This window comes from Silene latifolia, chromosome X, assembly GCF_048544455.1.
Source record: "Silene latifolia isolate original U9 population chromosome X, ASM4854445v1, whole genome shotgun sequence".
Lineage (NCBI taxonomy): Eukaryota > Viridiplantae > Streptophyta > Magnoliopsida > Caryophyllales > Caryophyllaceae > Silene > Silene latifolia.
Window position 1 is genome coordinate 269,638,689 of NC_133537.1, and position 5,914 is coordinate 269,644,602.

Genomic DNA, 5,914 nt, shown 5'->3' on the forward strand with positions numbered 1-5,914 from the left:
ACCAACATGGGGAATGATTCATGCTTAAATTAATATGCTTTCGTGTTTTATTTGCTTGCTTGTTTTGATCTCAACTCATGCACATGTTATGTTTGATGAAATGCGAGCCTATGAATCCTTGCATTTTTTACCCATCACCTATCTTTTCAATGAGACTTGTAAGACATAAACCAACTCGAGTCTCATTATACCATGCATGTTGTTGAGTAGGGAAGATTAAGTCGACTTGTAGGTGTTGTACAATCTAATCGATTCGGCTCCGGGACCCAAACTTTCCTAGGATTGTAAGATATAACCCAACTCAATCCATCACAACAATAATTGCTTGCTTATAATTTGAGAACATGTTTGTATGATCAATTCCCATGATTCCCCTATGATCCCATGACACCCTAGTGCTTTTTATCAATTGTTTACAACTCTTTTAATTCATCTTGCTTGTTTATTTTCATTGATATTTTAGTTTAGTGACCTTCTACATCAACCCAAATTGTGACACCCCTAAGACACCACTAGTTTCAATAGAAATCTCATTTCAATACCCGTCCCTTGGGATCCGACCTTTACTTGCCTCTTTACTAATTGTAGAGTTGTTTGTGAAGCTATAAATTGTGTTTTGATTCGGACGTGACCCAACGACCACACCTTTAATTGTGAACACGAAACGGACCGATCACCTAGTTTTTCGAACCTTGCGATCAAGAATCTGTTTTGGCACTTCAAGATAAGACAAGGATTCATCCAACTTTATGTTCTCCCCCTCTAGCACATGGGAAGGATCACTCACATACTTCCGTAACTAAGACACATGGAACACATTATGCACCCGATCCAAAGCTGGTGGTAAAGCTGACCGGTAAGCAACCTCTCCCACACGATCCAAAATCTTATATTGTAACACCCCCATACTCCAAGTGCCTTACCAGGACCACTTAAAGCATGAGAATGCTACCATCTCGGTTACCCGAGGCAATGTATATCAAATAGACCATAAAAGAACGTACTTTAATAAATAAGTTTAAGTGATTACATAACAAAACCAACTGTAAAGTAAAGTACAACTGTTTTAAAACCAAACTACAACTGAAGTAACAAAAGTATAAAGATAACACAGCGGAAGAATACTATCAGACTCGTGGAAACTCCATCCCCAGCTAATCCCACGCGCATCCATATCATACCTGCTAGACAACTGCTCACCACCCCCGAATAGATCACCACAGTTTTTAAATCATTTAAACGGGGTTAGTACTGATTACACAAAATAACAGCTGCAATAAAACAAAACTACAAACCAATCAATCAACACAACTCCATCTCATCACCACACACCTGAATACACACTAAAGTGTGTAGTCCTGCCAGAGTACTCATCGCAACAAGTACTCCACACCGCCAGTGGGAGACCACAGTCGTTCCCACCTAAGCCCCGCTCATCTCATCCGAGCGATAAACCCATGTTCCTTAATGTGCACATCCCCTCTGTGGCGGGTTCCACAGACGGCGAATCAAGGGCGTGAAGCCACTCCCGCAAGTGACTCCACTCACCTAGGGACGCACCCCGAGAATCACAGACAATTACACAACAATCACCTTATACAATCATAATCACTAAATGTCAATTCCTTTATAATAATCAATCAACAACAATAAAACAACTACCAACAATCAACCATGCCATGTAAACAATACTGAGTAGGGAAACCCTACCTGGAATAGAAATCACCACAGACCGTTTAGCAGCTAATCAGAACTTCTCCTCTACGAATCCCCCTCCTATAACATGTATACATACAATTACCATCTACTCATCATAATACTCCCAAAATCTCCAAAACTACCCAAAACTACCCAATTAGGGTTTAATCAAACTTATCAAAACATTATAAAAATTATACAAGAAGCTTACCCTCAACACAACGATCACAACGACGTAAAGAATAGAACAATCCGACAAACCAAGCCTTGGGATTTGCTAATAATGCGGCAAAAGCGAACAACGTAACTTCTAATCTTCTCTTGAAAGGTTTTTAGATGATAAAAGTGTTTAAGAAAAAGTGACGGAATCCTTTTATATTAATCCCGCATTATTAGCAAAACCCGGCTAAAACACCCCGTAATACGCACTTACTCGATCGAGTAAGTCACTTACTCGATCGAGTGCCACTTACTCGATCGAGTACCCTACAGGCAGCCTACTGTTTTGCGTAAAAAGCTACTTACTCGAAAGAGTAAGTCCCACTCGATAGAGTACCCATAGATATAGAAAACCGTAGTATTGCATTCTTCCCTCCTTAAAAAGAACTTCGTCCCCGAAGTTCAACCCATACTGAAAACAAACATACTCAAGACACAACAATGCAACTAAGAACTCAAAACAAAACCCCAACCTTATAAAACATGAACTCCTAACACCAACTCCACCAATTATATTTACCTCCACCACATGGCTCACGATATCGTATAACCTACATTATAGTCTGTCGACACTAACTCCATACACTTCCAAATGCCATCCACCAACGTCGCTTGCTTCGTCTCACTACATATAATCCACTAGAAACAAAACCCGGCTAAAACACCCCATAATACGCACTTACTCGATCGAGTAAGTCACTTATTTGATCAAGTGCCACTTACTCGATCGAGTTTCATAATTACTCGATCGAGTACCCTACAGGCAGCCTACTGTTTATCGTAAAAAGCTACTTACTCGATAGAGTAAGTCCCACTCGATAGAGTACCCATAGATATAGAAAACCGTAGTATTACAGTCTTCCCTCCTTAAAAAGAACTTCGTCCCCGAAGTTCAACCCATACTCAAAACAAATATACTAACTCGATCTAGACACAACAACGCAACTAAGAACTCAAAACAAAACCCCAACCTATAAAACATGAACTCCTAACACCAACTCCACAAATTATGTTTACCTCCATCACAAGGCTCACGATATCGTATCAACTACATTATAGTCTGTCGACACTAACTCCATACACTTCCAAATGCCATCCACCAACGTCGCGTTCTTCGGCTTACTACATATCATCCACTAGAAAATCCAATATGAAGACAGTCGTAAGCATCAAACGGAATGTTACATTCTACCGCCCTTAAAAGGAACTTCGTGACGAAGTTTACTCCCACTCATAACATCATCATCCAACTGTTAACACTATCGAATTCATAAACATCCTCACCCAACTGTCAACATTATCAAAGTATTCTCACACTCCTAGACATCACACTGTGGGATTTATCTGTATGCATCCCTTTAACTTTAAGGATTATAACGAATATATAATGATGAATGCTAGTCATAAAATAAATTACATAAACAAAAGGGTAGAGAATAAAGAAATCAACCTTCGGTCCTAGCAAAAACGGCCTAAGAACAATATCGCAATGATATTCACCTATCAGTTGCACCCAAGATGATGTGAGATATGCCCTTGTTCTTTTGCTAGAATCGATCCCCAAATTTTCTGTAAAATTGCTTAGGGTTTTTTGTTTTTGTGTTTTTTAGATGAGAGGCAAGAATAGGTTAGAAAATTAGATTAGTAAAAATAATCTCCCCTCTCCCTTATAACCGTGTATTAGGGAGAATTAGGGTGATTTTTTTCTTTCCAAAATCTCGGCCCATACATCCGAAACAGGTATATCAGTCGATCGACTGACACACCCGGTCGATCGACCATGTATAAAATGTATTATTTATAAATTGTCATTTATATCATTCCGTATTAATAAGTCTACACACAACAATTACAAAGTGGATTTATTAATGCTTGGGTCGTGACAATATCGTATAATATATACTTTAACTTGCTAATTAAATATAATCGATTACATTTAATTACGAATTAACGTATTAATTCGTCCAAGCTAACATTATATACATTAATTAAATATAACTTATTATATTCAATTTACTTAATTGACAAGATTAATTGTCTCAGCTAATATTATTTAATCGGCATTAAATAATCGTCTCATCAACACATTGACTAACTGTTTAGTCATATAAGGCATCAATGTAGGTGTGACCTTTAGGGACTAGCATACGGAATGATATAGGTGTGACCTTTAGGGACCAGTTGATCACCGCCATCAGTATGATAATAATGTCAAACTTTCTAGCAAGCCAACCGTTATTAGGTAATCGTTAATCAACTGATAAAATACGAAGTATACCCTTGTGAACCTTTAAGAGATTTACAAATGTTATCACACTAATTTGTGGAGGACACAAGCTCCAACAAACTCCCACTTGTCCTCACAAGTGTATGTGCGATAACCGATTCTCATATCCTAAAATTTCTCCCACTCAACGTAAAACAATTTGCAAAATCCGTACTCACAAAGGTCGTATTTTACAAGTGATCTGTATCAAGAGTGGTTTCCCCGACTAGAGAGTAACTTAACTGATAAACGAATCATCATTCGAGCATGGCCATGCATTTCAGCTACAACTCCTCGAGTGGCCCTGAGAAATAACTATACCTGATAAAGGTTGGATATTTTCCTCAACTCGAATCCTGCAGATGTAAGCACAGTATGAAATGACCCAGAAAAAATCTACTTAGTCTCCAGTTACGGCAGACCGTGAGAAAGAAACCAAAGTCACCCAAAACCTGCCTTAATCTCAAGAGACAGTCGATAGTCAAAAAAATTGACTCTAGGAACACAATGGATGTCCTATCCACGACCTGGCACCGAATGTTTTTAAACATTTAGGACTCCATTACGCTGTCACAAAAATTTGTCCTACGAGGTATCGTTATAATCTCGCATCTGTGATCGATCAGTCAACCGTTTGACTTATGGCTCGTTGAACCCACCATCAATCGACTGCACAATATAATAGCCAGAGTTATCAGCTTATTAAGGCGATTACGGACCAAAACGAATATAATGTAATTCAGTTCACTTTGTGGCGTTCAATGTTGTCAGTACAATCCACATGAAAAACAAAATATTATAAAACGATGAAGTTATAAATAGTATATGAAAAAGATAATGTATCAAATCCATAATCAACTACTACAACTCAGGAACACGTTTAATTCCCATGGAAATAACGTGCCCTTCATGCTTATTGTCACAATAGATGGTGATCGGGTCATTCGAACTAGGAACTATCGTAAGTCTTTGTAAGAATTGACGCATCCATATCGCTTCCATAGCTGCTTCCGAAGCGGCATAGTACTCGGATTCAGTGGTAGAATCTGCTACAACACTCTGTTTGGAACTCTTCCGGTGACCGCAAAGACTATTAAGAGTGAAGACGAATCCGAACTGAGATTTTGAATCATCTCGATCCGTTTGGAAGCTAGCATCTGCGTAACCTATTGCGCATAGCTTAGTATCGCCTCCATAAGTCAATACCCTATCCTTAGTCCTCCGTAGGTACTTGAGGATATTTTTTAATGACTATCCAAAGGTGTGTTTCACCGGATTCTTTTGGTACCGACTCGTCATACTCAATCATATGCCACGTACGGACGTGTGCATATCATGGCATACATGATTGATCCTATTGCAGATGCATAAGGAACACGACTCATGCGCTCAATACCTTCAGGCGTCATGGGTGACTGAGACTTGCTCAACTGCATCCCAGACGTCATTGGAAGGTTCCCCTTCTTGGAGTTGGTCATGCTGAACTTCTCAAGAATCTTATCCAAATAAGACTCCTGACTCAGTGATAACGTCCGTCGTGATCTATCTCGGTAGATATGGATTCCCAATATGCGCTGTGCCTCACCTAGATCTTTCATCTGGAAATGGTTCTTCAACCATTCTTTAACCGAAGATAGGAGAGGAATGTCATTCCCAATCAAGAGTATGTCATCGACATTCAATATCAAGAATACAATCTTGCTCCCACTCGACTTGATATATAAGCATGGT